The sequence below is a fragment of the Mauremys mutica genome, chromosome 19 (genome assembly GCF_020497125.1).
Source record: "Mauremys mutica isolate MM-2020 ecotype Southern chromosome 19, ASM2049712v1, whole genome shotgun sequence".
NCBI lineage: Eukaryota > Metazoa > Chordata > Testudines > Geoemydidae > Mauremys > Mauremys mutica.
The window spans coordinates 7,509,700-7,532,697 of NC_059090.1; the positions used below are offsets into that span (position 1 = coordinate 7,509,700).

Below are 22,998 nucleotides of genomic sequence, written 5' to 3' on the forward strand. Positions count from 1 at the left end.
ACATCTGGCCACCCTAGTCAAAGGAAATCTTTATCCTTGTATTCATCTATACCTGTGATATATATTAAAGCAGGCCCCCTACAGGCCTAACAGAGTGGTTTTCAATCTTTTTTCATTGGTGGACCCTGGAAAAATATTGAAGGGAAGTCCCTTTGGAAATCTTAGACATAGGCTGCGGCCCCCCGGGGTCCGTAGGCCACAGGTTGAAAACTACTGGTCTAACAAAAATGCCAGCAGGAGCAGTTGCCACCATTATGGAGGAATTAACTCCTTTGCTCCCAGGCTCTCAAGAAGTGACCTGCCGTGGTGCGTACTTGAAGCTGATGAGGAGGCAGAGGGGAAAGTTTCTTTTGCCTCATGTACCACACCTGGATCGGTGCATGAGGCAAAAGGGTTCTTGGCCCTGCGCTAGGCAACATTTCTGTTAATGACCTGGACGAAAACAGAAAATCATCACTGATAAAGTTTGCAGACGACACAAACATCGCGGGGAGTGGTAAGTAATGGAGAAGACTGGTCACTGATACTGAGTGATCTGGCTTGCTGGCAAGCAGGGCACAAGCACACAATATGCATTTTCATATGGCTAGCTGTAAAAGATCTGTTCTAGGAATTATTTTAGGGAAGTTCTCTGGCCTGTGTTATGCAGGAGGCCAGATTAGATGATCACAGTGGTCCTTTCCGGCCTGGGAATCTATGTCCTAGTTAGGTCCAGGCAGAAGGAGTCTGCCATGCTGCTCAGGACCCTGGTTACATCCTGTCTGGCTGCCCCAGCTGTGCTCCTGAATGACTGAAGTGTGCAGGTACTCCTGCTGCGGAGTTGAATCCCTCCACGTGCACCTTAATGCTCTGTTGATTTCAGTGACATACTGAGGAATGAGGGCAGCCCAGCAGGTGTGGTAGAGGGCCAGCAGTGAAAAAGTTAATTGTGTATCCAGCTGTCATTTAGAGGAGAACACTGGCCTCCTCCACAGAAACGTGCAGATTCCATAGTGTAGTGTATGGACAGAAAAGTACAGAGCGTCCCTAGGACACTTCCCACTAAATATGAATGATCACATTTCTGATTCTAAGGGGCTGGGCCCCCACAACCGGGTTTAGCATAACCCCTCCTCCCTGCCATCTCCGCCCTTTCCACATCTGACTTTCCCCTCAGCTTAAACCACACCACGCAGGGTCAGCCCTGGAGATAAAAAGGAAATCAGAGGCACGTCTGTGCAGGCAGCCCTTCCTTTTGCAGATACAGTCAACTCTCCAGCAGAACTACTCAGCTTTATGTGGAATACGGACCCCAGAAAAGGACCCTGCCTGTGGACGTGTGACTGCAGCAGGCTTTTCCACCTCAGGCAACATCATATGATACCAACTGGATTGTAAAAATCAGTCGATCAAAATAATCAACGAACCAGGACAAGAAAAGAGCCAAAGCTGGTGACACTGGGCAGATCTACCTTTGAGAAGGTTGGTGGTCTTAGTTCCTACCTGCTGCATTCACATTAACTAGTACCCACAGTTGTTGTGCCAGTAAAACTCGCAGTTAGGGGGGTGATTTTTACTGGTACAACTCCTTGTGTGCACAGAGTTATATGGGTGTAAAGGTGCTTAGTGGATAGAGCACTAGACCGGGACTCAGGAGACTTAGGCTCCAGTCCTGGTTTTGTCCTGCTGGGTGACCTTGGTCAAGTCACGTCACCGTCAGGTGCCTCAGTTTCTCCATCTGTAAAATGGGGATAATGATACTGACCTCTTTGTAAAGTACTTTGAGATCTATGGATGAAAACTTCTATGTAAGAGCTAAGTATCCATATAGCTCATTTCTCTTCTATACTATACGAGTATAACCACTTTTTATACTTGTATAACTTGGTCCAGCCTAGGGGGCTTTTACTTCTTTAACTAGACCACTTAAAGCAGTACAACTTGTGCTTGAGGACGAGCCCAGGAAATCTTTATAGCATGTTTGACTGGTCTGGCTTCTGCTCTGGCGGTCACCGGTTTGCTCTTGAATGAATATTGATTGTATAACAGAGGCAAGGGGCCCAAGTCACCACTGTTACTTCACTTTGATGATGATGTAACTGCTGAAATCACTAGTTGGATTTACACCAATGTAAAGATGGAGGATTGCAGTGGGGAATCAGATACAGGAAATCCAAGGAATTGTCTGAACAGTAACTGGAATCAAAATAAGAGCCCCCTACTTTGATATAACTTAAATAATTAAAAATCAGCTTAAAATTATATATAAATCAGACATTCTTATTTTAAAATAAGTGTCCCCACGAACACTTACACTGAAGATGTGAATTACAACCCATTTAGTTATTTTGGTTTTAGTTACCTTGTGCACAAGCCCCAAGACCAAAATCTGACAGTATTAAAACAGGTTTTCCTTCAGTGTTAGATAGTGAATCATCTTTCCAGGAACAATAGTTTTTTAAATTAAATCTAAGAGTATGTAACATGGATATTAAGTGACTCACCCATGGCTTTTTCTTAGGAAAGATGCTCTCGCAGAAAATCTTTTTGTCACCAACTCTGCCACAGCTTCCCTGTTTGACATTGGGCAAGTCATTTAGGCCATGTGTACACCGTAGCTGCTACAACAGCACAGTGTACACTTTCTGCATCGACAGTAGAGGTTTTTCCATCGATGTAGTTAATCCACTTCTCTGAGAGGCGGTAGCTAGGTCAATCTGTCAACCTAGTTGCATCTGTGCCGGGGTTGGTCGCCTGTGTTATTGAGGATACAAAGTTTTTCATCACCCTGTGCAATGTAGCTAGGTTGATCTAATTGTTAAATGACGACCCGACCTTAGGCTCATGTCTTCAAAGGTATTCAGGTGCCTAATGCCTATTGATTTCAAATACCTATGAGATCTGGGCCTTAATTTCTCCATGCCTCTGCGCCCAGCTGTAAAATGGGGATAATACTTTGTCTTGTCTAGACAGACTGTAAACCTTCTGGGGCAGTGACTGTCTCTTGTACAGCTTCTAGTCCCATGGGGCCCCAGCACCCCCATCCTTCCCCACCCCTAGACTAGGCCTTGCATCCTGAGCCCCCAGCAACCTTCCCCCGCCCCCCAACGGGCCCTACACCCCAAACCCATCCCCCCAACGGGCCCTACACCCCAAACCCCCCATCTTCCCCCTGCCCCCAAGGGGCCCTACACCCCAACCCCCCATCTTCCCCCTGCCCCCCAACCGGGCCTCCCCGGGCGGCGCTGTCGCTTTAACAACCCCCCGCCCCCACGCCGGGCGCTCGCGCGGACTGTACCAAACGGGGCCGCGGGGGGAGCGGGGTCCGCGCCACTCACCGCTCCGGGAGGCGGCCGGGGGGCTCCTCAGGGGAGCTCCGGGGGGCGCCGAGGTCTCGGCCGCTCCGAGGTCCGGGCGGCGGCGGCGGCGCAGGAGGTCCCGGCGGCGGGGCCAGGCTCTCGCCCCCCGGCCCGAGGTGGTAGGTGCCGCCGGACGTGCCGGCCCGGCTGTACCAGGCCCCGCCGCAGCCGCCGAGGAGGAGCCGCAAGGTGAGTGCGGGGCCCGGGGGCCTCTCCCCGCTGGGGGGGGGGCAGGACTCCTGGGTTCTTTCCCCAGTGCTGGGGTGTGTGTGTGTCTAGTGGGGTACATGGGAGGGGCTGGAAGCCAGGACTCCTGGGTCCTCTCCCCGCTGGGGGGGGGGGTCTATTGGGTGAGAGCGGGGGCTGGGAGCCAGGACTCCTGGGTTCTTTCCCCAGTGCTGGGGTAGGGTGTCTAGTGGGGTACATGGGGGGGCTGGAAGCCAGGACTCCTGGGTCCTCTCCCCGATGGGGGCGGTGTTTATTGGGTGAGAGTGGGGGGTGGGAGCCAGGACTCCTGGTTTCTCTCCCTGCTCAAGGAGGGGAGTGGGGGAGAGGTCTAGTGGGTTAGAGCGGTGGACAGGGGATTGGGAGCCAGGAATCCTGGGTCCTCTCCCCCGCTCGGGACTGGGTCTATTGAGTGGGAGCAGCGGGGGCTGGGAGCCAGGACTCCTGGGTTCTTTCCCCAGTGCTGGGGTGGGGTATCTAGTGGGGTACATAGGGGGTCTGGAAGCCAGGACTCCTGGGTTCTCTCCCTGCTCAAGGAGGGGAGTGGGGGAGAGGTCTAGTGGATTAGAGTGGTGGGCAGGGGATTGGGGGCCAGGACTCCTGGGTTCTTTCCCCAGTGCTGGGGTGTGTGTGTCTAGTGGGGTACATGTGGGGGCTGGAAGCCAGGACTCCTGGGTTCTCTCCCTGCTCAGGGAGTGGAGGGGCCTAGTGGGTTAGAGCGGTGGGCAGGGGATTGGGAGCCAGGACTCCTGGGTTCTTTCCCCACCATTGGGCGGGGAGTGGGGTCTAGCGGATTCAAGCAGGGGAGTCAGAACTCCTAGGTTCTGTTGCTGGCTCTGGTGGGTTTGAGCCAGGGAATCAGGACTCTGGATTCTGCCCTTGGCTCTGTCTAAATGCTGACAGAAGTCTCTTAAGAGCTGTGTGGCTCCTGGTGCTGGCTAGCCAGGTCTGCCATGTGCCGTACAGAAGAGCTAGGTGAAACTCTTCAGGTGAATAGTTCATTTGTTGTGAAGTGCCAGTTTTAATTGACCTGAAACTATTGGCAAATTCGACAGGAGTCCATCAAAAATGCAGTTTGGTCAGAAGAAGAAAGGCAGGCTAGAGTCTCAAAACTGGAGAGGAGGTAATGGGGGGTAGTGCCACTGCCCACCTTTTATTGCGGTGGTTAGGATCTTCACCTGGGATGTGGGGTCCCAGGTTCAGATCCCCATTCTGGAGCAGGGATTTGAGTCCAAGTTTCTTTTCTCCCAGGTGAATGCCCTAGCCACAAAACTATAGGCAATGCCAGGAGTCAGCAACCTTTTAGAAGTGCTGTGCCGAGTCTTCATTTATTCACTGTAATTTAAGGTTTCACGTGCCAGTAATACATTTTAATGTTTTTAGAAGGTCCCTTTCTATAAGTCTATAATATATAACTAAACTATTGATGTATGTAAAGTAAATAAGGTTTTTAAAATTTTTAAGAAGCTTCATTCAAAATTAAATTAAAATGCAGAGCCCCCCCCCAGACCGGTGGCCAGGACCCGGGCAGTGTGAGTGCCACTGAAAATCAGTTTGTGTGCTGCCTTTGGCACGTGTGCCATAGGTTGCCTATGCCTGGGCTATGCCTTTCTCAGTCTGACCCGTTGAAGCTGTTCCACTTTGTGTACATAACTAAGTATTCACTGGCACAAGGACTGAACCCAGGTCTCCCTGGTGAGTGTCCTAATCACCAGGCTGTAGAATCCACCTCAAGCTCTACCTCTGGCTCAACAACTGCTCAGGTATTTTAATACAAAATGGAACAGCTTCAACAGGGGAGCTGGAGGAGACCTCCCCCAGAATACCCCATAGCCTGGTGGTAGGCCCTGCAGTCCAGTGATGTCTGTTCCCGTCCAGCTCCTGGGCTGGGGTAGAACTCTGACTTGGCTTCTCAAACTCCTGTGTTATCTCCACAGCTGTTTTTCTTGCCATGTAGGCAGCTTGGCCCTGGAAATCTTTTTCCATCTTTCAAATATCTGTAGCCAAAGGGACATCGCTAGGAGTAGTGGGGTGAAATTAAAAAAAAAAAGTAGGTTGAACAGACTGAAGAACAACCTCCTCAAAGGAGGTGGTGGAGATTTAAAACTGATGGGACAAGCTGCAGGGAACATAATGACCAAGATTAATCAGAGGAGTGGATGCCAACATTTATCAGGTTTCCTCATTCATAAGAGTAAGTGACCCATCCTGCGGCACTTAGACTGGGTTTTGGCCAAACGTTTTATGCAACCTTGGTTGAAAGGAGCCATTGAAGCTAAAATAAGCCACTGGAAGAGTGGACAAGATACAGAGAGGAGGATTCATTTGACAGTTTGTTCATTTCATCTGAACAGGATGAATTATTGTATAACTGAAGTTCTTTTGCATGTTCATCTTTATGATTTTTTTAAATCAGAATTTGTTCAACAGCTAACTCTCAGGCCAGAAGCCAAAAAGAACTGAGGCTCCTTCAGTCCAGTCACTTAAAATATTTCCCAGTTCTGAATATGAAATGCCAATATTTTCACTTAAATGGAGCCTTTAACTTCAAAATGTTTCAAGCTTGATGCATGCTTTGTAGTGGTCACTTCATCCACTGCTGAAATGTAGCCTCCCCGAAGCGAAACAGAGTAACCGCTTTCAGTAATGCACACTGACACTGCAACAGGTCAGACTTGGAATCAGGGCATACCTTTGCCCTATTAGCACCATGCCAGGGCATTCATTCAGAGGGAAGAGCACCACCTACTGGGTTGCCAACACCACTTTTTCATTCATTTCATTGGCCGTCTCTCATCCGTGTACTACAGTAATAGGTTTAACTGCAGCTCTCCTGCCATGATAGCTGAGGATGGCATGGGTGCAGAATTCCACAGCATTGTTGTTTTGAACAGTTCTGTGCCTGTGAGGGGGAAATAGCAAGACTATGAATAGGTCTTTTGTTTTTCCTTCAGGCCCTTAAATATGTATTTTGAACATTGAAGTTCTCCTGAAAGTGTTTAAAAACAACAGCCAACAGAACCCCTCTTTGTAGTTCATGTGGTACCATTTATAACTTGAAATGCGCTTTGAGAAGTTGTCAACTAAGCCAACTATTAGGGGAAGATCTGGCCAAGCTAGTTGTTTACATATATTCTCATTGGTAGGAGGGAAACACCATGGAGCTCTAACAAAAGCTAATAAACTCTTCCAATCTCTTATGCTTATACTAAGCTTACCTATTATTTTGAAGTACAAAATTTGAACAGTAGGTGGAAAAAGTTGAGACTATTGGGCTTTGTGAGTTGGTGTCTCTTTAAGCAATTAACCTGTATCTACAGTAATTTCATTGACAGAGCAGTCTGTTACTGAATAGTCAGTTTCTCACTTTTCCTCTGTTGTTCATTTGATCAGTTTCCCTGGTTTGTGGGGATCTTTTATACAGCAACAGGAATGAGAAAAAAAGTTAGAAGCAGGAGAACTTGTGAAAACCACCAAAATGATTGGGGGGCCTCAGGGACAGGTGTAAGACCTAAATGACTTTTTTAACTTTTTTTTTTTTTAACCTGACTGGAGTTCAGATTAACAGTGCCTTCTGAACTTCAGACATGTGAATGAAGCAAATTTGCTTCATAAGTTACAGATAAAGAGTAACTATAGAATTCCATAGGGTAATTTTTTAGTCACTCTTAGCCACACACCAAAGGTTATGTGTTATCTTGTTCAGTGCCATACTCATCCTGTTCTCTCACTTTCTCTTATATAAAAAACTACCAAGAGTTTATAGTTCTCTTGTGTAAAAAAACTACCAAGGGGATGTTATCTACCCTGGATGAACTTTGTTCTGCTTTCTTAACTAAAAACCATGGTTAATATCTTACGTAAAAGTTGCTTTCCCAGTATAACTTGATCTAGTGCTAGGATTATGCTTCACAAGGTATTGTAAAAGGTGTGTCACATGTTCTACTGTATTTGTGTACCTATTCAATATTTAAAGAGTCTTTTATAAGCTTAATTACCTACTCTATTGTATGCAACATGGACGGTCTGAAATTTAATAATCTGTGGTTACCGCTTACTTGGTTAAACACCAAAATCCATTTGTGTGCTGCTTCTGAGCCATAGAGCCTGCAGAAAGAAGTCTCTGTAGTACTGAAGGCTACTCCTAAGAACCATGACAGTCCAAACTGACACATAGGGACAGTTGGTTTGACTTTTAGCTGCATATTATTTTAATGTTCTTGCTTAGTTAGCAACTAAGGCCTGGTCTACACTGGGGGGGGGGGGGGTATCGAACTAAGGTACGCAAGGTACTTGAACCACCTTAGTTCGAACTACTTACCCGTCCAGACGCCGCGGGATTGAAGTCTGCGGCTCCCCCGTCGACTCCGCCACCGCCATTTGCGGTGGTGGAGTTCCGGAGTCGAGGGGAGCGCGTTCGGAGTTCGATATATCGCGTCTAGATGAGACGCGATATATCGAACTCCGAGAAGTCGATCGCTACCCGCCGACCCGGGCGGGTAGTATGGACGTACCCTAAGGGAGTTTTCCTAACTGTGGGTTGTTTTTTTTTAAATGATACTTACATAGTTTCTTTGGAATGTTCCAAGGAGTACTAACAGCCTAATTGTTCTTTTACATTTGTACAGTACCTGTACAGTTCTGAAAATTTCGAAGCACTTTGCTAGCAGGGCAACTTCATTACCTGTTGTGAGGCAGGTAAATATGTTTCTGTTTTACAGATCAGAAGAGGAGATGGATTGGAATTGTATAGGGAAGTGAGTCATATTTTCAACTCTGAAAATCTGGCCTTAATTGGGGTGTTGAAATTTTTAAAAAAATCTGTCCCTAAGTGCCATGCTTAACTCACTATAAGTTGGTAGCAGAGTTGGAAATAGAAACCAGAAGTCCTGGTTCTCACTTTTCTGCACTGACAACCACACTATCTCTCAGTATAATATCCAGATACCATGCAAGTCACTTCTAAAATGCAACTATTGATCCCCTCTCATGGAACATGACTAGGGTTTATTGCAGTTTCTGGTCAGCCACTATGTTGGGGTATCAGCCTGGTAAAGTACAGCATAGAATCATTGCACAAGTCATGATTATATAATATTGGAGTGGCATATATGTAACTGTGTGAGGCAAACGATAAGCCGCTCACACTGAGACAAATTAAAAACACTCCAATAATTCTCAAGTATAGAAAGAGAAAACAAATACACATGAAATATTTCATGCTCACTAAACCTCAACTGCGAAGACTCTGTCAGAGAGCACTGAATTATAACGGTTCTCCCAAATGTTTCCTGGTAAAATAAAGCTCTTTAACTCAGATTTCTTAACCTTCAGCCACTATCATGTTCGTGCACGTTTTGCATAGGGTGGTTGTATTTAAAACACAATCCTGTATTAAAAACACAGGACTGGGAGTCCGGGGATCTGGGTTCTGTTTTGTGCACTACCACTGTAGTGTGGGACATGGGCAAGACACAGCATCTTTATTCTCTCTCATGTAAAATGAGGGTAATAATACTTCGCACCCTTGCGGGGGCGTTGAGACAAACATTTAATGTATGCAAAGTGCTTTGAAGAAATAGTGCAATAATATACTAATGATGAAATCTTGGGTTTTAAAAAAATCATACTGATATTTGCTACTTTGGGTTACTAATACCTATTTGCAATTCTTAAACTTTGCAGAATTTAAGCTTTCCTTTAACATCCCTTCCCCATCACCCACATTCTCTTTTTTTTTAAATCACATATGGTTGCAAAGGAAACTGTCAAAATAAGAACAGAGGAACTGCTGCAGGGCTGTCTGCCTGATTCTGCAGCCAGACTGTTGTAGAGCCTCTGGAGCTGCTCAGTGCTTTGCCAAGGGGCATCAGAGAGAAAACTCATTCTTGTCCCTTGTTAGGGCTGCTGCTGGAATCATTGGGAAACAGTGAAACTGACAAAAATTAAGTCAGTTGCCTTCTGCTGGTTGGGAAATCTGAGAGCAGCAGCAGAGGCAGACACTGGAGTTACTCACTGGGGAGCAGGATTTGGAGGCTGGGAACCTGCCCTTGCGACAGCCAGGAAACAGTGTGCTGAGAGAGAAGTGCTTTCCCTCCTTACCAGAAGCCACAGTGTGGGGGATGATGGGACTTCACATTTATCAGACACCTAATGAATCCGCTGGCCAATTCTCGTGGCTTTACAACCACATGTTCATCAATGTATCTTTCCCCGCCTCTCTCCCCTTGCTGTATGAAAGGCCTATTTCCCATTTGTGTGGGTCAACTATGAGTACAAGGGGGCTCGGTGAAGATGACTCTGCAGAAAGTGCTCTCAAGTGCCCAGAGTAAAGAAATTGATAGAAGGAGAAGATACAGTGATTGTAGGTGTTACTTGTAACATTTTCGGACTGGCGTGTGATATGTAAATTAGCAGTATCCTTTTAATCATATCCAAGTCTCCAAACACAGCTATCTGCAGATAAATTCTTGAACCCTCCACAATATTCAGATTTACATGGGGGCTCTTAAAATTCTGCCGCATAAGCCTGTGTTGAGGTGTTGCCTGTGTAAACAATGCCCCACAATACAGTGTGCACGTTTGACGTTAACCATCTCCTGCCCTGTCTGGATACATGGACTTTTTTTACAGTGTTGGTTTTGCCCTTTACCACGCTGCTGTTTACAATCTGAACTTGTTTTCCACTGGGAAATCAAACTGGTCGATGGTTTTGGTTGGAAGAGGGTGTTATTTTACCTCCTGCCCTCTTTGTTTCAGTTTATCTAGGGATCAGAAACAAAAACCTCCATGCTGACACATGTTAATCTGTGTGTAAGGAACTGTGGAGTTCTTGGTAGGGCAGTTTGACATTGAGGCAAATACCTCACAACGGTTGGTGCTTACAATCAAAAGCAGACGGGCTTTTCAAGGCTGGAAGCTTGCGAGGGAAATGATTCAGGGCTATTGAAAACAGCTGTTCTCTAAGCTCACAGTAACTAATAACACCAAATTAAATACAAGAGGCATCAAACTACAAAAATAAGTTAACCTGAACTGGCACGCAGTATACATCTTTGTCAGCCCCGAGGACAGAATTCTCTCTCTGTCCCTGTGAAACCATCCTCTTCTTTCTGACGCTCTGTCTTCTAGCTTTTACAATCATTCTGCTCTTCTCAAGTGAGGGCTGCTGCCAGGTTTTTTGTTTTTGGTTGCTAATGAAAGCCCTAATGTACAATGCTTGAAGCTGAGATCATGTTTAAAAAATCTGCTAGGAAGAAATACACTTGGGTTCTATATTGTACTTAGAATAGAATCTGCGCCAGTCTCCATCTTGTGAGTTGCGGCATCAGGGTTTGATTAGCAGGGAATGCATCGTTGAGTGGCTTTTTTGTTTACTCTGTGTACATAAAAAAATACTCTTCACAGTTGTGTGTTATGCAACATGTTTTTTTTACTCCTACTTCACTTGCTCCTAGAGCCAAACCATCTGCTTCGACTGGAAATTCTGAGCTGTTGAAAATTGTCGCGAAACCGGTGTCTTGCAAGGGAAGACAACGGAAGGGCTTTTTGGTGAGGCTGGACCTCATTGCTCCATGCCCTAGTTTCCTTATCAGACAAATAGTACCTAGTCCTGGTTGTGATGCTTCATCAGCGCTGCTTCTGTCATTGGTTGGAAGGTGTTGTAGAAGTGCCAAGCAACGGTAAAATAAATATTTATGCAAAGCAAGAAGAGATTTATTTGAGCTTTTCCCCAAAACTTTTACAGGAGGAACAGAAGATTTAAAAAAATCTAACGCACATAAAAACTATGGAGTTGGTGCCTGATCCTGGTTGGCGCTGAGCAATCCTAACTGACCTGAATTTTGTCAAGAATTGGTGGAGCTGAACATCAGTCAAGGCTGGGCTCGAGTGCACTGAAACATTTGCAGTCAGGGTAGGAATTGGACTAGGAATGTGCCTTGTGTCTGTATATTCAATTACCCTCTTCATTGAGATCTGCGAGAGAAGAGAGGATTTCTTTTGCCGAGGCTTGGGAACCTCATCATGCCAGTTGTGGGGAGTTAGGAAAAATTCTTTTCACCCAGAGCGAGTAGAACTTTTTTCTTTGGGGGGAAGGGACCAAGAACAAATGGGTAAAATATTCTTGATAATGAGGAGGAAAAACTAACCACATAGGTAGATGGCAGGCAAATAGACTCTGTGCTTGGGCTGATGCATCTTCATGGAATTGTGTAAGGCTGGTTAAAAGAGGTTTTGGCATAGTAGTGTTTCTTCTATAACTGGGTACTGTCTTCTATCATTGAATCAAATAGCTGCATGCAAAGTTATCCTTGTATGTTTCAGCATCCCCTCTGTAGATTTCTCTGTAGTTTCCACCAGGATTAATTTTACTGACAGAATCTTGACGTCATCTTTCTGGACCTTTTCTTTCTTCCTACTGGAGAAATCCCATTTTCCTACTGGAAGTTTTATGTTGGGTCGCTGTCCTGTATTCCCACTGACCACAGTGGGGGTTCTGTCTGCGTAAGGAATATAAAACCAGGCCCTTTGGCTTTCGCAGGCTGAGGTAGTGCCATGCTCAAAGAAATGCCGTTGAATCTGTGAGAGAGGATGGGTGAGGGCTTGTATTGTTCTAGCTTCTGTCGGTGGGAGAGACAAGCTTTCAAGCTACACAGAGCTCCTCTTCAGTCTTTGTGATCTGTTCACCGCTGCTGAAGTGAGTGTGACAAGCATCCCGAAGCAGAGGTCACTTTGGGCTTCCCTCCGTTGTCTTTTTGTCCAGATACCAGAGAATATGTCCGGTACCAACCAAGAAAATACAGAATAGCTGGTACTTTAAATTCCCGGTGGGTAAAGTGGGAAGGAAATGGTAATACTTGTAGCAAGCCACCCTGCGTGAGACACTCAGCAGCCCATCTCCCTGTTTTATCTGGGCAAGTGAGGGAGTATTATCAGGGTAGGCTGTGTGCTTGGGACTGCGAAGGTGCAGAGTGAAAAAAATCGACTGAACTGCCCTGAATTCAAGAGGTGAGGAATAGTAAACGATCCACATCAGAGCTTTCATTCTAGTGAATTGTGTTTGTTTAGGAAAATGGTGCTGGAAAGACCCAGGCTGCTTTCAGTCTAATGTTGTGATGTATAAATGCCATTTGCCACAAAGGCTGTGAAATGGGTTTCTGTGCTGAGTATCCTGGAACAGAGGGCACTGATTTTTAAGGCCCAGTGTGGTATTAATAATGAATACCTAGACCTCGTGTAGCATTGTTCATCATTAAATCTCGGCAAGCTTCACAAAGGAGGTCAGTGTCATTATCCCCATTTTACAGCTGGGGAAACTGAGACACAGAATGGGGACATGACTTGCCTAAAGTCAACAGCAGGCCCATGGCAGAGCCTGGAATGGAACAGAACCCAGGTCTCCTGAGTCCTAGTCCGGTGCTTTATCCTCTAGGCCACAACACGTCCCTTAAATAGCCTTAGGTTATATATTGCTCCAGATATGTGTGTTTGTCTCCTCACTGCTTATTATGACACTGGTTGGCTAACATTAACTGTGCTCACTTTAATGCCTCTCTATTAAATATGTTTTAATAACATCTCTCTCTTGTAACTTTGATAGCTGAAAGAACTGAGTCCCTGCCCTATATTTCAAAATGAACACCTTCCTTCATATATATTGCCTGTTAAAGGTCACCCCCTGCCCTAGTCATAAGAACCAGGGGTGTGTCAGTTCTTCATCTAGGCTGCTGCCCTCCACTCCAGAAGTGGTTGCATTTCAGTGGTGCTGTTTGTGTACAGTTTGTAAAATGCTCTCATGGCTGATGTATTTGACCAAGCACTTTACCCTGCTCCCCTCGCCCCGATATTTTTATTGGTATTTCCAGTTAAGTTGTAAATAGGAGCAAGTGGTCCTGCTGGCCCTTATCTTTGTGTTCATTTCTGCTCCTCAGCTGCACACTGGGGAAAAGTTCAGTTGTATCCTAACTGGGAGAGATGATGATTTCTGCAATGATGGTGTAATCCTTTGTGTTCTTAGCAATGCCAAAGTTCCTGGGGCGGGGAATCATTGCAGCCTTGTGTTTCAACTTCCTTTTTATTAATGGTATCGATGTGTTGAGTCATACTGATTCAGGAGCGTCATGTGGCTGCAGAAATGTGCCACAGAGTGTGGATCTGCCAAGTCATCCCATCTGTTGCCACAGATATTTAGTTGCGATTCTCTATATCGGCAGCACACTTTCTTCGCCTTCCCTTTTCTTTGGTTACTTGCGTCAGCGTTTTCTCTGTAGCCATCATGTGTTGCTCTGACTGGAACTTCTGCTTCAACAACTCAATCTTAAAATAAATGGTTTCAAGCAAATTGAACTTTACTTAAAGCTTTGAACAGGGACTCGGGGGCTGTTAGTGTTTACCCTTATGCTGTTGAAGCCACTGCTAGAGGTGGTGATGGTTTTTGTTCTCTGACCACCTTTCCACAAAGAATAGCACAGCACTCAACTAGTAAGGACTTTCACGTAATATCTGCGTGGTGGGATCCATTATCAGTTCTCCGACTCTTGTCTATGATTGGAATGTACATCTTGGGTAACTGAAACTATTCTCTTAAATTCCTAATTGCAGGCCTCTGTGTACGTGTTGCAGCCTCCGCCAGCATGTCCGCCAGCAGCCTCCTAGGTTAATCTCCATCTCAACCTCCTACAGGTGGCTGCTGCCACTGATTTTACATGTTTGGAAACAATGAGTAGCTTGGCTTGTTGCTTAGAATAAAAGTTCAGGGGAGAAGAGTAATGGTGCAGAAAACCTCACTCTGGCTCTCTCTTCTGTCGTCTGCATTGCAAAGTCCTGGACCAAAGGTGCCAAAGTCAGTGATTATATAGAACCAGATTCTGGAGAGACCTTGCGGGGGTGCACTGTGGTTGTGGATGGAACTGGAGCACTTTCTACCTCACATGCCTAGTCTATGGGGTGGGCAGAGTTGCAGACCTGAGGGCAACGTGTCTTGGATGATCCAGTGCCTGAAAACTCCGTGAGACTGAAATGGGCAGAGCCTGAGTTGTCCAGTTAGGGAAAAGGAGGGAACAGCCCAGAAGAGTAGCTTGGAGCTTTGCTTTGTGCAGCGGTCCTGAATCTTCTCATGCATGCGTGTAACTCGGTGTCAGTGGAGCTACACCCCATTTACACCAGTGCAACTGAGAGGAGATCAGGTTGTCAGGTCTAGGTGTACTTGGTCCTGCCCCGGCGCAGGGGGCTGGACTAGATGACATCTCCAGGTCCCTTCCGGCTCTTCAGTCCTATGATTATATAACCTGGAAGTGAAACTGACTTAATATATGTGATTTCAACAATGTCTCTGCTGTCTGTTTCTATGAATGTTTGGTCACAGATGTTTGTATAAAGTAAAAGGCCTCTTTGTTTACATTGCAAAAAGCCACAAAATTTATTTTTATTTTTTTAGAAAGTTGGTCTGGTTTTCACATCTCTGGGCTTTTGGGGCTTGTTCTGAGATTTGATTCTTTTCTAGTAACTGCATAGCAAGGGCTCAACGCCACAGTCCAAGCCCCACTATGGCGACAGGATGAGTAGCTTAAACCTGCATTCTTGTACATCCACAATTGCTGTTGAAGTCTGATCAGTCCCAAAGTCAGCTTTGGGGAGTGAAACTTTCCTTGCGGATAGAGAACAAAACAACTGTGATAGAGAAATCCTGGAAATAGGGACAGGGGAACTCTTTTACTTCCTGGCGGTAGGCTTCTGTACCTTGTGCCAAGCAACCTGAGTTTGAGGGCTCTCTCTTATTCTCAAGGATGTCTGTTCATCTCCATTTATCGTTGACGTGCGCTGTGTGCCAGAGTTGCAGGGAGAGGTTTTATGCTGCCGGCAACTTTTCAGGACATTTTCTGTCAAGGACTGTGTTTGTACTAATAACTTAATTGCCAGTAATTTACTAGTGTTAGGGCCTGGTCCTATGATGTGTTGAGCACCTTCCACTGACTCTGAACTCCATGGTGGAGGGTGCTCAGCGCCTTTCAGAATCGGGCCCTTTATTGCTCCCGATTTCGTGAAATGTCTGGCACTGAAGTTAGATGACTTTTAATTAAAAGACAAATTAAATGTGCATGAATTCACTGCTGTAGAACATCTCTGCATGACTTCACAATGACATGAACTATACATGGTGTTTAGAGACCAGACCTAAATCTAACACAATACAGAGCTCTAAACCTGAAAAGGGACCATTTCAAAGCTGAATGGGCTAAAATATAACCTTGCCTAACATATCCCCCCCATTACTACCTTATTTGTAGTCTATTACTGCCTAGAGGTCCCAGGTGAGATGCGGGGGTGGAGGGGTCCCCATTTTGCTGACAGTCTAAACAGAAAAGGCAATAGACCCCACTTCACCAATGGGAACCGAGGCTCACAGAGATTTAAGGCCCAGTTTTCAGAAGTGGTTGGTTATTTTTGGGTGCCTCATGCCTTCAGTCACCTCAGAGGGGCTCAGAGTTCTAAGTGTCCCCCCTCTGTAAATCAGGCCTTTTAAGGTGTCTCAGGTTGTGCCTATTGGAAATCCCCCCTGAAAGACACAAGTGATGGAAGTCTCTGAAGTAGAAATGCTGGTTTGGCTTTGTGCAAAGGGACAGTGGCTGTTAAGAAGGGTGGGTGAGACATCTAGTGCTTGGTCCTGCAGTCCTTCCTCATGTGTAACCCCACCGATGCCCGTGAAGCTACTCCAATATGAGTTGGGGTTGCAGGATTGGGGACCCTCTTTATTTTCTGCATGGACTGGCAAAAATGCACCTTGCGGAAATATCTATCTAATCAGCTGCCTACTTGTTAGTAGGCCTTCCACTTCCTCCTTTCTTGGGCAGATCAGGGCTTTAAAACAAGCAGCAACCATGTTCGGTTTCCCATGTAGGAGTCAGCAACTTCCATATGTACTTTTTGCTGAGGCCTTAAAGAGAAGTTGAAACTAAACCGGGGCATAAGGCAGGAAGAATTAAAGAAAACGGAAGTGTGTATGAGAATGTCTCTTATCCAGATAGTAACTCAGGGTGTTAAAGGCAGGGCTTTCCTTGGAAACAAAAGACCAGGTGGGGTCAGAATTAAAACTTGTTAACTCTTGTCAGCTGTAGGTGACTCAGTGTCTCATTTGCTTACAGATAAGTTTGTATGGGCCAGTTAATACTGAAGAGCAAGTACAGCAGTGTGAGAGAGCTGGATTCTTCCCTGACTCATGCATCGTTCTGACAACGATGTTCCATTTACAGAGGCTTTATCATAAAGCATACTCTGCAATTGCAGCTATGGCATGACCCACCTCAGTTGGCTCAGGGGAACCTGTGGTGATGCATAAAGCCAAACCTTACCTCACGGTTAACACTCAGGTCTCCGAGTTAGTTTGCAGGGCCGGCGGCTAGAAAAAACTCTTCACTTTTAGGAAATCCAGGCAATAGACCAGGCGTAGGCAACCTATGGCACGTGTGCCGAAGGCGGCACGCGAGCTGATTTTTCAGTGGCACTCACACTGCCCGGGTCCTGGCCACCAGTCCGGGGGGGGCCTCTGCATTTTAATTTAATTTTAAATGGAGCTTCTTAAACATTTTTAAAACCTCATTTACTTTACATACAACAATAGTTTAGTTATATATTATAGACTTATAGAAAGAGACCTTTCTAAAAACATTAAAATGTATGACCGGCACGCAAAACCTTAAATCAGAGTGAATAAATGAAGACTCAGCACCCCACTTCTGAAGGGTTGCCGACCCCTCAATAGACAATGAGCCCCATGATGTCGCTTTCAATCACTCCTCAGAGTAGAGTCACATTCTTAAATTGAGTCAACTAAAACTCTGAGCAGGTCTGAGAATCAATTGTTCTGTTTTTGTTCCTGTACTAGCCGTGCGAAGTTGGAAGGGCAAAGCTCCTTGAGTGGTGCACCCGAAAGGCCTGTCAAATGTCACTGCGAAGTGCATATGTGCTTCTCTACACCCTCTGCTGAAGTTCTGATTTGTAACTTTCTACAGCAGTGCTGTTCAGCAATTGGCCATAGTCCCACAGCAACATCCCACTAGAAGGGTTCTCACAACAAAGTTTTTGGTGGCCTCGTTCGTTAGCCCGTTTGTTTATAAGCTGACCCCCCCCCCCCCAAGATGATTAGGTAAAAATAGCAAAAACTTTATGGCCCTTTCATAAGCCGACCCTATATTTCAGGGGTTGGCAGACTTGAGCTCCTGGCCCGTCAGGGTAAGCCGCTAGCGGGCCTGGACGTTTTGTTTACCTGGAGTGTTCACAGGCACGGAGCCCCTCAGCTCCCAGTGTCTGCGGTTTGCCGTTCCCGCAGCTCCCACTGGCTGAGAACGGCGAACCGCAGCACAGGGAGCTGAGGGGCTCCACGCCTGCAGACGCTCCAGGTAAACAAAACAACAGTGTATTAGATATTCAATCCACAGAGTTTAAAATCATCAAATTTTGGTGTCGACCCGTTTATAAGCCAACCCCCACTCTTTTTGATGCGTTACATTTTTACCAATAATATTCGGCTTATGAATGAGTATGTACAGTAATTAACTTTAGGAAAAACAAATAAATACAGACATATACACGTCCAAGTCATTGTAATTTATTTATATAGGTGTGTGTTGTTGTTTTTTTGCAGACTCAATAATAAAAATAATGTAAAATTGTGTCTATTCTGTACTGGACCTAAACAGAATAGAAACACAAATAAGGTGCTTTGCACGTTCTTGTACTTTTTGTTGTTTCTTTTGCTTCCATGTTTTTTGTTTTTTTTAATGTCCTAGCTAGTAAGCCTGCTGCTGTGAAAAGTGAAATTAATATAATATGTTAATATCACTTTTCACAGTCTTCCAGCTAGCTACTAAGTCTGCTGTGAAAAGTGATCTTTGTCACAGCAGCTTTACTTAAACTTGGCAAGACCAGGGACAAATTAAGCCCTGGAAGGGGAGGTGGCAGCGGGGGCCAGGGATGGTGGGAGGGGTATGAGCCCTGGGATGAGAGCCTAGGGACCGGCGCCCAAAGCCCTGGGCCTGGGGGGATGGGAGCTCGTGCAACCTGAGCCTGCTGCCTGCCACCCCAGGGCTGAAGTCTGACCCTACCGCCTCCAGGAACTCAGTGGCTACCTGCTCCTCCAGTGTTTGTCCCTCTCCAGAGAGGGGCAGGGCCTGCTGGTGGCCCCAGGAGGAGGGGCCACTGCCTCCCCCATCACCGCTCAGGAAGCTCTAGCCGCAAGATAAAGCCCCTTGTGTCCCTGTTTGAGAAACGCTGCACTAGAAGAAGCCATTTCATCCTGCCCTCGCAAAGCTGTGCCAGTCCAAGTCACTGGTACCAATAGGTACTTTTCCCTTTAGATGTCTGCATGTGGCCCCCCCGACCTCGATGAGAGAGAACCTCTTGTTTAGAAGCGTGTGTTTGTGTGAGAGAATATGAGCTCTTTTGAGAATCTAGGGCACGTCAGCTGAGCGTGAATGGCCAGCCTTTGTCAGGGCTTGGATCCATGAGCAGTTGGACTGTAATCTCTGGCAATTCAGAGAGCCTCCGAGCGAGTGAATTTTATGCCAACATACACATCCCATTTTTTCTGGAGGATGTCATGCAAAAACCATGCTGCCTCAGGCTGTGAGCTTGTGAGCTATTCTTACTTACACTGGTCCGGTACTTGTAACAGGAGACTAGCTCCTGGGGCTGCCTGGAGTGGTATTGATGATTCAGTATACGTGGCACACTTCCCTGTCATTCAGTGCTGGACCGACTTCCCCATAAGGTGTGCAGGGACTCTGTTCTTGCGGTGGCACCATCTTCCAGACAAGATATAAAATCAAGCCTTTGATTCCTTTTGACTATTACATTTTCTACAACACTTCTTGCAAGCTTGTTAACCTCCGCCCTGGCGAGATTTCAGCTTGGGTGATTGACCTCTGCCTACCTCAATTTGCCTGGTGGTTGTACTTCCAATAGTGTTCCCCTTACTGCCCTGCTCTGCATTATTGAACAGCTGGTGACTATGAATTGCAGTGGGAGATCGAGGATCATGGGTCGGTGAGTGGGCCTGTCTCTCTCATAGTGATTAAACCATTTTGAAATCCTTCAGGATGAATGGTACCGTATTTTCCAAAGATGCAGAATAAATCTCTCCTCACTTTTTAGGGTTGGAGCTGGTGCAAGAAGGTCGAAACAGTATTGTTGAAGCTTGTGTCCAGTGGCTGCTCCCTCTCCCTTTGGGACAGGGCAAGTGGCTTTTGAAATTCACCACCTATTGCACTAGACAGTTTTCCTTCTAAACTTCCAGCCGTGCAGTGAGGTTTGCGATTGAAGCCCAGATCGCACTGTGATTGACGCCTCCTATAAATGCCTGGACAGAAGCCAGCTGTAGCTAAAAGATCTGGAACTGAACTTGGCTGCTTGGTCTCAGGCAGGGCTCTGTGCTATAATTGCTCTTGGTTGTGCTATCGCTTGGCATTTGTCTCTTTAACGCGAGAGGCAGTGACTTTGCCTAAACTTCAGAACAGATGGTGCTTATTTGCATTGCTTGGGAAGGAGTAGAGTGGGCATTCTGATTATCCTTATGTGCCATAGCGTCATTACTGCTAAGGCTCTGGCCTTTGAATGAGAGCTCTTTGGATGCAGAGAGTGGAAGTGGCATGAGCTGTAGTAAGCTGGTGGGGAGACTCTACATTAATCGGCTGGGCTTTTTTCAGCAGGAGCTGATCTTTATTACTTACGGTAACGTTTCCTAGTATGTTTTTGATAATAAACACAATAGAGGGATCACTCAGCCCCCTGCTTCTGGGACCGTGTGTCTACACAGCATTTTGGAGCGAGCCTTCCAGCCTGGGTCGACCGACTTGGATGAGCGGGGCTTGTGCTACCTCTTATAGCTGTACAGACAGTGCTTTGAAGTTGTAGCTCAGGCTCTGAGGCCCACCGCCTTTCTTAGGCTTCAGAGCCTGCGAATGAGGAGGAAGGGTCCCAGAACCCAGGCTCCAGCCTGAGTTCAAATGTCTGCACCTCCGTTAAACAGCCCCATAGTCTGAGCCTCGTGAGCCCAAGTTAGCCAACATGGGCCAGTGATGGGTGTTTAATTGCAGTGTAGATATAGCCAGTCCATTGGCACGTGGAGGGGGGGGGTTAACTTAATCACATCATTTTCTGCATCTAAGAACGAAGAACGTCGGCCATACTTCCATTACTCTATCCTGGGAAGCAGCAACTCTGCAAACAGTTTGGGGCTGTGGTGAATAATCATCTGAACAGGAGCTCCCAGCGAGACGCTGGGGCCAAAAGAGCTAATGTGATCCTGAGATGTATAAGAAGTAGGAGCAGAGAGGTTATTTTACTTCTGTATTTGGCACTGGTGCAACTGCTTCAGGAATTCTCTGTCCAGTTCTGGTGCCAGCAATTCAGGAAGGATGGTGATAGGGGGTTCAGAGAAGAGCCCTGAGAATGATTAAAGGATTAAGAAAACCTGTCTTACAGTGATAGACTCAAGGAGCGCAATCTGTTTAGCTTAGCAAAGAGAAGGTTAAAGGGTGACGTGGTTACTGTCTTCAAGTCCCTACGTGGGCAACAAATATTGAATAATGGGCTCTTCAGTCCAGCAGAGAAAGGTCTAACATGAGCCGAAGTCTGGAAGTTGAAGCTAGATAAATTCAGGCTGGAAATAAGGTGTACGTTTTTAATTGTGAGAATGACTAACAATTTCCCAAGGGTTGTGATGGATTCTCCATCACCGACTGTTTTTAAATCAAGATGATATTTTTTCCAAAAAATCTGCTTTAGGGATAATTCTAGGGCAGGTCTCTGGCCTGGGTCATACAGCAGGTCAGACGAGTTGATTACAATGTTCCCTTGAGATCTATGAATCACCACTCTGCCAGTTTCCTAATGTGACACCACCATTGCAAAGACCTCTGCTGCCTACTCTTCCTCTCTGTCAACTTTGTCACTACTCTGTACACAACACGTTCAAATGTCCATAGTCGTCTGGCTTGGCAGAGGCAATCGTAAGGCAAGGAGCCACTCTGCTCCCATCGATCATAGTTCAAGTTAATCATCTGCTTGCCCACTAAGAACTCTGTTCTGCCCATCATGAAACTAGTCTTCCAATGTGGAGCTTGATTAAGAGGAGTTGGCAGCTTGGGGAAGCAATGGAGGAGGAAAAGCAGTGGCTCTTTATTCTCGAAGGGCAAGATGGCAGTAATTGAGGCAGCAGCCTGGGACTCGTGAGACCTGGGTTCAAGTCCCTGCTCTGCCACACACTCCCCGTGTGACCTTGGGCAAGTCACTTAACCTTTCTGAGCCTCAGTTCCTCACCTGTACAATGGGGATAATAGCACTGCCCTACCTCACAGAGGTGTTGTGAGGATAAATACATAAAAGATTGTGAGGCACTGAACTAATGCGGTAATGAGGGCCAAATAAGTACCTTAGCCAGCTGGATCAGGGGAACTGCTAGTCCGACTGTGCTCACAACAATCAGCTCTTTTTTTGACGCTTTTCAGGGGTGGGTGGGTGGAATAAGAATCATTGATAAGAGATCGGTAACACATGATTAATTGCATGCAAATTAACATAGAGGTGTTCCTTGAACAGTCCCATCCAATCCGTTACATTGCTCTTTGTCATTTCAGAAATCTGTCTTCATCTAACTACTTTAAAGATCTAGAACAGGGGTCGGCAACCTTTCAGAAGTGCTGTGCCGAGTCTTCATTTATTCACTCTAATTTAAGGTTTTGTGTGCTAGTCATACATTTTAATGTTTTTAGAAGGTCTCTTTCTATAAGTCTATAATATATAACTAAACTATTGTTGTATGTAAAATAAATAAGGTTTTTAAAATGTTTAAGAAGCTTAATTTAAAATTAAATTAAAATGCAGAGCCCCCCGGACCGGTGGCCAGGATCCGGGCAGTGTGAGTGCCACTGAAAATCAGCTCGCGTGCCACCTTCGGCACACTTGCCATGGGTTGCCTACCCCTGGGCTAGGTATTAATAAAACTGACAGATACTAAATGAGTGCAAAGGCAATACTATGAATGGACCTAGGATTTACTAGAGAGAATAGAAAAGTGGACAAAAATGAATAAACTGGGATTCATCTGGAATGGGAATGTGAATGTTGTAGTGCCAACAGGGACCTAGAGGTGTTAGGAGAGGGCAAATTAGACATGGATTTGAAGCAAACCAAAAATGAACGCAGCTTGGGGGTGCATCCAACAAGGCATCACACCACTATGGAGGAAGGTAACAGGCTCTCTCTGTGGCTTTGGTGTGGTTGAGTCAGATGGCAGTAAAGTCTGCCCCAGAAAGCTACAAGAGAGAAGAGCAACAAAAACGATCAGGGTGGCTGGAGGAATTGCCTCAGTAATACATATTCTGGAGGAGTCGAGGGCCAGCTGTGAGTTTGATCTGGCTCCCGTCACAAGCTTTGCCGC

General features: G+C 46.1%; 1 protein-coding gene across 2 annotated transcripts in view; it reads left to right on the forward strand.

Annotated features, from left to right (window-relative positions):
• The first annotated feature begins 1,174 nt into the window (after nucleotides 1–1,174).
• The window catches only part of LOC123353029 (NADPH--cytochrome P450 reductase), a 61,597-nt gene continuing 39,773 nt past the window's right edge, over nucleotides 1,175–22,998 (forward strand). The window contains exon 1 of one of the 2 annotated variants that reach the window (XM_044993734.1): nucleotides 1,175–1,461. The gene's annotated coding sequence lies outside the window, so the exon portion shown is untranslated. Of the gene's footprint in view, nucleotides 1,462–3,375; nucleotides 3,528–22,998 lie in introns of those variants that run through there. The other variant, XM_044993736.1, reaches the window with a different exon arrangement.